Below are 10,624 nucleotides of genomic sequence, written 5' to 3' on the forward strand. Positions count from 1 at the left end.
GAGTAACCAAGCTCTTGATCTTGTGGATGGTAGGACACATTAGTGTAACCAAGCTCTTGATCTTGGGGATGGTAGGACACATTAGTGTAACCAAGCTCTTGATCTTGTGGATGGTAGGACACATTAGTGTAACCAAGCTCTTGGTCTTGGGGATGGTAGGTCACATTAGAGTAACCAAGCTCTTGATCTTGTGGATGGTAGGACACATTAGTGTAACCAAGCTCTTGATCTTGTGGATGGTAGGTCACATTAGTGTAACCAAGCTCTTGATCTTGTGGATGGTAGGACACATTAGTGTAACCAAGCTCTTGATCTTGTGGATGGTAGGCCACATTAGTGTAACCAAGCTCTTGATCTTGTGGATGGTCGGACACATTAGTGTAACCAAGCTCTTGATCTTGTGGATGGTAGGTCACATTAGTGTAACCAAGCTCTTGATCTTGTGGATGGTAGGTCACATTAGAGTAACCAAGCTCTTGATCTTGTGGATGGTAGGACACATTAGTGTAACCAAGCTCTTGATCTTGTGGATGGTAGGTCACATTAGAGTAACCAAGCTCTTGATCTTGTGGATGGTAGGACACATTAGTGTAACCAAGCTCTTGATCTTGGGGATGGTAGGTCACATTAGTGTAACCAAGCTCTTGACTGACTGTGAATGCTTCATGTAAAGTACTTCTGGTAGGTCTGATCTCTTATTGTCGTTGCATCTGGCCATTATATATATACTTCACAATTGTTATTACAATTATAATTTCCTTATGCATATTTGCCATTCTAGGTTAATGCCCTTTATCAACAAAAGGATGAAGAAACACTGGATAACTTGGCCTTTCATATTATCTCGTCGTGGCAACACCATGAGAAGTTTACACACGACTCACAACTGATCACGTTCTAACACTTCCGGAACAAGTGCTTCACTGACGAATTTTGTTCGAACCCCAACGGTATAAATGCTTCACCCACGTACTACAAATACATATAATCGCCAACAGAACCTAAACACCTGACCTAACCTAACCCATGCATATATATGCACAATATGCTAATATATTATAATATTAATTTATATTTGAGAAAATTCCAGTTTTGAATGAAGAGCATGTTAAAATTTATGAATGCGTGTGTGGGGTCGACCGCTGGATGTAATGGACTTGCGTGGAGGATGGGTTGTAGATCTTGAGGAATGTGATTGGTCAGATGCGGGGGTGTGTCCTGTCTGCCCGAAGAGAGGAACTCTGCAGGAACCACAAAGATGACCTGGTAGGAGGATCTACCAACCTCAACAGCCTGCTAAAACTGAAGCCAACGTTCTTCAATAGTAAGGAAGATAAAGCTCCCTCCCCATCCCCCATGTTTGATAGGAAGTGAATATATATTGTATTAATAACGTGAACTGATATTCTTGTGGCGAGAGCGAGCCCATCTGTTGTTGTTGTTGTTGTTGTTGTTGTTGTTGAATATGCAGGTGTGTTGTTGTTGAATATGCAGGTGTGTTGTTGTTGAATATGCAGGTGTGTTGTTGTTGAATATGCAGATGTGTTGTTGTTGAATATGCAGGTGTGTTGTTGTTGAATATGCAGATGTGTTGTTGTTGAATATGCAGATGTGTTGTTGTTGAATATGCAGGTGTGTTGTTGTTGAATATGCAGATGTGTTGTTGTTGAATATGCAGGTGTGTTGTTGTTGAATATGCAGGTGTGTTGTTGAATATGCAGGTGTGTTGTTGTTGAATATGCAGGTGTGTTGTTGTTGAATATGCAGGTGTGTTGTTGTTGAATATGCAGGTGTGTTGTTGTTGAATATGCAGGTGTGTTGTTGTTGAATATGCAGGTGTGTTGTTGTTGAATATGCAGGTGTGTTGTTGTTGAATATGCAGGTGTGTTGTTGTTGAATATGCAGGTGTGTTGTTGTTGAATATGCAGGTGTGTTTTTGTTGAATATGCAGATGTGTTGTTGTTGAATATGCAGGTGTGTTGTTGTTGAATATGCAGATGTGTTGTTGTTGAATATGCAGATGTGTTGTTGTTGAATATGCAGGTGTGTTGTTGTTGAATATGCAGGTGTGTTGTTGTTGAATATGCAGATGTGTTGTTGTTGAATATGCAGGTGTGTTGTTGTTGAATATGCAGGTGTGTTGTTGTTGAATATGCAGGTGTGTTGTTGTTGAATATGCAGGTGTGTTGTTGTTGAATATGCAGGTGTTTTGTTGTTGAATATGCAGGTGTGTTGTTGTTGAATATGCAGATGTGTTGTTGTTGAATATGCAGATGTGTTGTTGTTGAATATGCAGGTGTGTTGTTGTTGAATATGCAGGTGTGTTGTTGTTGAATATGCAGGTGTGTTGTTGTTGAATATGCAGGTGTGTTGTTGTTGAATATGCAGATGTGTTGTTGTTGAATATGCAGGTGTGTTGTTGTTGAATATGCAGGTGTGTTGATGGTGAATATGCAGATGTGTTGTTGTTGAATATGCAGATGTGTTGTTGTTGAATATGCAGGTGTGTTGTTGAATATGCAGGTGTGTTGTTGTTGAATATGCAGATGTGTTGTTGTTGAATATGCAGGTGTGTTGTTGTTGAATATGCAGATGTGTTGTTGTTGAATATGCAGATGTGTTGTTGTTGAATATGCAGATGTGTTGTTGTTGAATATGCAGATGTGTTGTTGTTGAATATGCAGGTGTGTTGTTGTTGAATATGCAGGTGTGTTGTTGTTGAATATGCAGGTGTGTTGTTGTTGAATATGCAGGTGTGTTGTTGTTGAATATGCAGGTGTGTTGTTGTTGAATATGCAGGTGTATTGTTGTTGAATATGCAGGTGTGTTGTTGTTGAATATGCAGGTGTGTTGTTGTTGAATATGCAGGTGTGTTGTTGTTGAATATGCAGGTGTGTTGTTGTTGAATATGCAGGTGTGTTGTTGTTGAATATGCAGATGTGTTGTTGTTGAATATGCAGGTGTGTTGTTGTTGAATATGCAGATGTGTTGTTGTTGAATATGCAGATGTGTTGTTGTTGAATATGCAGATGTGTTGTTGTTGAATATGCAGGTGTGTTGTTGTTGTTGTTGAATATGCAGATGTGTTGTTGTTGAATATGCAGGTGTGTTGTTGTTGTTGTTGAATATGCACTGTAGGGATAGGCGCAATCTTCTTTTCTAAGGAGATTCTTGTGACAATACATACATACATACATATATACATGCATACATACTTACATTGAGGGGCCGGTGGCTGAGTGGACAGCACGCTGGACGCGTGATCCTGTGGTCTAGGGTTCGATTCCGGGCGCCGGCGAGAAACAATGAGCAGAGTTTCTTTCACCTAATGCGCTGTTACCTAGCAGTAAATAGATACCTGGGAGTTAGTCAGCTGTCACAGGCTGCTTCCTGGTGTGTGTGTGTGTGTGTGTGTGTGTGTGTGTGTGTGTGTGTGTGTGTGTGTGTGTGTGTGTGTGTGTGTGTGTGTGTGTGTGTGTGTGTGTGTGTGTGTGTGGTGTGGACAAAAAAAAAAATGTAGTTAGTAACAGTTGATTGACAGTAAAGAGGCGAGCCAAAAGAGGAGAGCTCAACCCCAACAAGCACAACTAGGTGAATACAACTAGGTGACTACATACATAGAGTGAGAGAAAATAAGAGAGTGAGAGAGAGAGACAATTCAGACATATACTCTGCTAATAGATATAGAGGTAAATACATAATACTGTCATTATCTTTATATGGAAAAATGAGCTGTCATTAGCTTTATATTTTAATATAAACACTGATGTTGTTAACATGTGTAATACGGGGCGAGATACAAGGAAGCGAAGGTGGGGGGGGGGGGGGGAAGTGTTTTATTCGAAAAATCACATTGTATAAGAGTTTAAAATTTCTGGTAGCAGATCACTTTGAATGAAATATTTACACATCTCTTAAACAATTGTTACAGGTTGTCTCTGAATTCATGTATCTTTTCGCACTCCATCACATAGTGACGGAGGGTGTGCGCATAATTTAGTTGACACAGTTTACATTTGGTCAGGTCTACATCAGCAGGTAAAGAAAATTCCAATTGTACGTAGTAACTGAGTGATTGTAACCTACCCGCCGCTGCCCACTGTATGGGGGGGCGGTGTGCTGGATATACATATCAATTGTGACACTAACTCTCAACATATGTCAGTTGCTTAAATTAGAAACGTTACTTGTGGTCGATATCGAGCCATTGTTGATGTGGCGATTTGCATTGAATTTTGTAACTAGCTCATCAAGACTGTAACTTGTTTAGCTAAATGAATTGTGGGGTTCAGTCCCTGAGCCCATTATGTGCCTCTGTAACCCTTTCCACTACCGCCCGCACGATGGGTATGGGGTGCATAATAAATTAACTAAACTAAAGAGTCTTCATAAACAACAAACAACTGGTATGAGCGGAGGATGACAGCCGAGTGTGGCCGAGGCTACGTGGAAACACAATCCGACTCACTTCCTGCAATTATTTCTGTATATAGCCTGTGTTGTGAGTGGTGAGGGCGCTCTTGCTACGATGATACAATAACTTGATTATTTTCTTCCTTTGCCAGCTGCTTCACTTCCAGTGTGTGTATTGTGTACACTTGCTCTACAACAGTCTACAACTACGCCATCTTGGTCAGTATGATCACTACCTCTACATGCTAATAGATGTAGCATCTAGATGCTAACAAGATTTAAATAGCAGATTAATTTTTTATAAGTTACTTAATATTTATATTGCTATTTTTATTTAAATAACAGCATGTGTTTATTTATTTTTTTACATTTTACAATAAGTACATTTTGTATTGTTAGAGACCATAAGGTTATTAAATATCTTTTATGCTGACCTATATGTATTTTTTGGAGCCGTAATACATGTAATGTATTACGGCTCCAAAATACATGTAATATAATACATGTACATACATTAATATATGTAATGTATTACGGCTAATTGCTTAACGCTGAACGCGAGTGCTCTAAACCACAGATGAGACTGAATATGACTTTACTATACAGTTGTTTGTGAAACCTATGTTCATCTTGCCCCTAATGTCAAACACCTTCACAATCTAACTTCTGTAATGATTAACAACGCTGCAAAAAAAAAAGCAAAGCAATATAAGTTACGATAGCATCTTTAGCATCATCTCTGACAACCTTGAACCCGAGACGCGGAAGTTGTATGTTCGTCTGTCTATGTGTCCTGTATCTTATTCTCTTCCATGATACATTAACATAGTAATACACACCTTTCTATGTTTCCACTACACTGAATTGTCTAGCATCTATATTCTCCTTTAATAATAATATAATTACTGCACTAAGTTAACTACCCCCCCCCCCCTGGCCACCTTCGTCACTCCATCGACACACTGCGGCTGCAGCCTCCTGTAAGATGGTTCATCTTGACAATGATTCTCATTTTACTAATGTTCCCCTTGATGATGTTCTCATTTTTTCCTTAGTCAGAAGGTGACTGAGAGCCGCCTTCATCACCAGCTTCCCACTGACGTTGTCCTGGAACTCATCAGACTCTGTGTTGCCTCTAACTCTTTCTCTTTCGATGGAAAATACTTCTCTGATACTATCGGTGTCGCTATGGGTTCCCCCTCTCTCCCCTCTTCTCGCCAGTCTCTGTGTGGAGTACTTTGACACTGTTTTTCTTCCCACTATTGATACTCGTCCCTCTCTGTGACTTTGCTATGTGGATAACATCTTTTCTCTATGGTCTTATGAATCTAGTCTTTTCCAGTCATTCCTCTCCAGCAGGCGCTGAGTCACAATGGCGTAGCTGAAGTGTTGATATAAAACCCACACACTTCAAAAAGGATGAAAGGACGATGTTTCGGTCCGTCCTGAGCCATTATTATACGACTTGATAATGGTTCAGGACAAACAGAAACGTCGTAGTCTCTTCATTTTCTAATATATGGGTTTGGATTCAACTTTCACTCCACTCCTAACAATCTGACTCATTCTATCAATTTTAGAATTGAATGGAAATCTAATTCCTTCTTTTCTTTCCTTCCTAGACGTTCATGTTTGCAGCTCTGTGACCGGGTTCTCTTTCTCTGTCTACCACAAACCTATGCACAGAGATATGTACACTCACTTCTTTTCCTACCATCCTCCTTCTGTTAAGAGAAGTGTTCTCGTCTCTCTCTTCCTCCGCGCTCCACGCATCAGTCACCCTCAGTTTCTTGATACTGAAATTTCAATTATTTACAAGTCTTTCCTCGCTTTGGTTACCCTTCGTATTTTATCAATTGTGTTTATTCTCAAGCTTAAGGAATTTTCTTTTATCCAAAGCTTGTTTCTAACACCAGTACCACTGTGCTCAGCCTTCCCTTCATATTTGGACTCCAAAATCTCACTAATTAATGACCTTCGTCCTCTTGACTTTAAGCTCACCTTTCGACAAACTAACACTTTTCGTAGTAATCTGGTTCACACTGCTCCTCCTACTTCTAATGCTGCTGGTGTCTACTCTATTTCCTGTTGGTCTTGTCCTCTTCAATACTTTGTTGAAACTGGCCGTACACAAATTGACATATTTTAGGAACACAAAAGCAGTGCTAAGTCTGCAGACACAAACAATGCTCTCTTCTGTCATGTTAGGGACTCTAATTATCCTATTGATTGGTCTTCCTCTAAAATAATCTTTCCTGCCTCTACTCTACACAGACGCCGTCTTGCTGACTCGGCTCTGATACACAACCTACCCAACATGAACCTTAGTCCTGGCTTTGTTGCTGTTGACTCTTCCCTTTCACCGTACATACTCAAATGCTCCAACCTTCTAAACAAACGTGACCTGACTTAAACTTTGCCCTCTCTAGCCTCTCTTCCCTGTCTATCTCTTTCATTACTAGATTTTCCCTTAGTCACTTTTTTTATTCAAACTTCTTTTTATAACCATTCTCGTATTATTTTTCCTTTTCCCTTTTGTGACTTTTAATCATTTTCCTTACTTTACCTGATTCTCCATATTCATACCTGTTTCCTTTTCTTGCCTTTTCTCCTTTCTTGCCTCTTTTTCTTATTTTTCCTTTCATGCTATTGTCATCTTTCATTCTATTTTTCTCGCATCATATTCTTTCCTTTCAACTTATTATCTTCCTCTTTAAGTCTTCCCACCTTTCATCTCACACTCTTCCCTCATAATGTTTCTTACAGTCTCTCATTCCCTCACACGGCATGATAATGGCTCAGGACGGACCGAAACGTCGCCGTTTTCCATTTTATGACGACGCTGGATATCATATCGAAGGAAATATTGAATTATATATTTAGTGACGTTCAAGTTAATGACCTAGAAACCTCTAACTTTAGATTTTCGTCCTAAAAAGATTAGTGTATGGTGCCCAGTGGCACCGTCCTCGGGGGAAGATATGATTCTCCCACGAGCGCCTGACAGCTTAGCGCACAGCGCTTCGGATTCGAAGTCCAGAGGTTCCGGGATCGATCCCCGGTGGAGGCGGAGTCAAATGGGCAAAATATTTTTTTTACCATGATGCTCCTGTTACCTAGCAGTAAATAGGTACCTGGGAGTTAGACAGCTGCTACAGGCTGCTTCCTGGGGGGTAACAAAAATGAGGCCTGATCGAGGACCGGGCCGCGGGGACGCTATATATAGATATATATATATATATATATATATATATATATATATATATATATATATATATATATATATATATATATATATATATATATATATATATATATATATATATATATATATATATATATATATATATATATATATATATATATATATATATATATATATATATATATATATATATATACACATATTAGTATATTTTGGTAGCAGTCTTTCCTGTAGACATATATTATTAAATATGACCGAAAAAGTAAGATTAATAATTCTAACACGAATTTTCTCTATCTTTCTTACGTTTCTTTTCACTGTTAATGGTAATTCAAAGATCAATTCTCCAAAATTCATTTTTATTTCTAGTCTGACGCGACACTTGAGCGCGTTTCGTAAAACTTATTACATTTTCAAAGACTTTAGTTTACAAACACACAACTGAAACTGAATAGAGCTTGATTGATTGATAAAGATTAAGCCACCCAAGAGGTGGCACGGGCATGAATAGCCCGTAAGTGGTACAATTTTTTTTCTCAGTATTCTGAGGTTGCATTTAACCATCAAGCTGTTATCGCGGGGGAGGATACTGCTTCACAGTCTTTATGAGGGTGTCCAGCTGCTGGACACCTTTGTTGACCAGGAGAGTGGCTGTGTTGATGGCTTCAGGGTGGCCACTGCATGATTCAGGAACTCTTAAAGCTCTTCTAAGGTCATTGGTTGCTTCACATTCCAGAAGATAGTGAAGTAATGGCTTTTCTGTGACAGTTTGGCAGAAGATGCACTCTCTCTGTCGGGGTTCACCAATCTCCCAGTTGCATCTTTAACCTAGACGTAGTCTATATAACCTAACTGCTATTTCCCTGTGGATTCCCTTTGGGATATTTAACCTTTCTAATTTGGTTGCCTGAAGATACCATGTTGCAGATGGCGAACCTTCAGCTATTCTCTGGTGCAGGTAGGCTTTGTTGAGATGTGAGAGTTTTTTGGTGATGATGTTTTTTATGTTCTCTAGGCTGGGTTGAATTGTTTTATGTATCACTGGATGACGAGTTGCCAATTTAGCAATTTCATCAGCTTTTTCATTTAATGGGATTCCAATATGGGATGGGATCCAGTTTAAAGTTATGTTGAGTCCTTTGCCTTTAGCGACTGCTCCTTGATACAAAATGGTGGTAATTATTTCCACATTATCTTTCCACTGTTTTTGTCCTAGTATTTGAAGTGCAGCTTTTGAGTCTGTGTGTATGATTGCATTTTGAGTGTTTTGTGCAATCACATATGCGAATGCCTGTTGTATGGCAAACAGCTCAGTTTGGGTTGATGATACTAGTCCTCCCAGTCTCCAATATGCCTGTACGCTGGTCGTGCAAAGAGCAGCGCCAGCACTCTCATTTTCTGTGTCCACCGATCCGTCTGTGAAGATGTGGGTGGCTCCTGCTACTGCTATGCTATACATTTGCTCTTCTATTATGCGCCTTAGGATTGTCGGATCATAGGCAGCCTTTTTCATTGGGAGACTTTCTATTACTATTTTGAAAGTAGGCTCTTCCCACGGTGCGGAAGGAGTGTAATTTGGGTGTGGTTGATCACCTTCTCTATCAAGAATCATGTTTTTTAAATGTAGTCTGTTTAGGACTTTTCCTGCTCTTGCAACCCAAGAGTTTCCATTGTTTTGGCCTAGTCCAACCACCAAGGCCTGCCGTACTGGGATTGGATCAGAAGAAATAATTATCTTACTGATAATTGTAGCTGTCCTTTGTGATATTCTTTCTTGTAGAGAGGGCAAACCCAGTCTCCAGTCTAAGAGTTTCAAGCCTGGTCCACATGGGGGCTCCCAGTGCAGCTCTCATAGCATTGTTTTGGGTAACTTCAAGCTTTTTCCACTGTTGGTGTGATAGATTTGTGAGTGCAGGTGCGGCATAATCGATCACTGATCTGACTGCCTGTACATAGTATGTGCGAAGGACTTGCAGATTGGCTCCTCCAGAAAGGGAGGTTAGCGACCTGAGGATTGCTGTTCGGGCCGCAGTTCGCTCTCTCAAGTAAGTGACCTCAGCATTAAAATTCATGTGTGTGTCCAGGATGATTCCTAGATACTGATAGGTGTCGACCCATTCTATTGGTTGACCCTGTACTGTGAGTTGGTGTTGGGCTTCGCTATTTTTATGGGCATGGCCTTTGACTTTGAGGGGTTGAGTTTGATCCCAATCTGTTTTGCCTCTTTACTGATGCAGTCTAAGCATTTGGGTGCAAGGCGCGCCGCATCCCTTCCTTTTATGATGATGACAAAGTCGTCCGCGTAGTTTAGCAGCCTGCAGTGATGTGGGAGTTTCAACCTCATTATTCTTTCCATTAAACAGTTGAAGAGAAGAGGAGAAGAGTACTGAGAATACCCCCTTGCGGTGTACCATTTTCATGCCTTTTGTACTCAGAGACTGTGCCATGAAGTTTTACTCTTGCTTCTCTGTTTATGAGACAGTTTTTGGTCCAGGAGAGCAGGTTGCCTCTGACCTCTTTGTCAATGAGGCAGCAGAGAATAGCTGGGGCGCTAGCCAGTTCAAAGGCTTTTTCGAGGTCCAGGAATATCAGCATTCCTGGTCTGTCATTCAAGTGGGCTAACAGAGTTGTAATACATTCCACTGTGCCAACCCCTCTTCTATAGGCATACATATCATGGTGTAGTTTAGGCATTTTCCACTCCAGTCTGTTAAGTGCCATCCCAGCAAACACACACCGAAACTACGACGTTGGTACAACGTTCGAACAAGTTTTAACACCTCCTAACCAATTATAACAACCAATATAGCAAGTTGTAACAATGTTCTAATACGTCATAAACACGTTAAGCCAAGATGTAACAACTTTATTACAAGTTGTAACAAGCGGAAAATAGAGACAGTTTCGGGTTGTGTTTCCAGGGATTCTGTCAGCCGTCTTGGCTGCACAGCTTTGGAGAGAGATGGGCCTGGGATTAGCTGGATCTTTGGGTTTTGGGATCGGCAC

The sequence above is a fragment of the Procambarus clarkii genome, chromosome 3 (assembly GCF_040958095.1).
Source record: "Procambarus clarkii isolate CNS0578487 chromosome 3, FALCON_Pclarkii_2.0, whole genome shotgun sequence".
Lineage (NCBI taxonomy): Eukaryota > Metazoa > Arthropoda > Malacostraca > Decapoda > Cambaridae > Procambarus > Procambarus clarkii.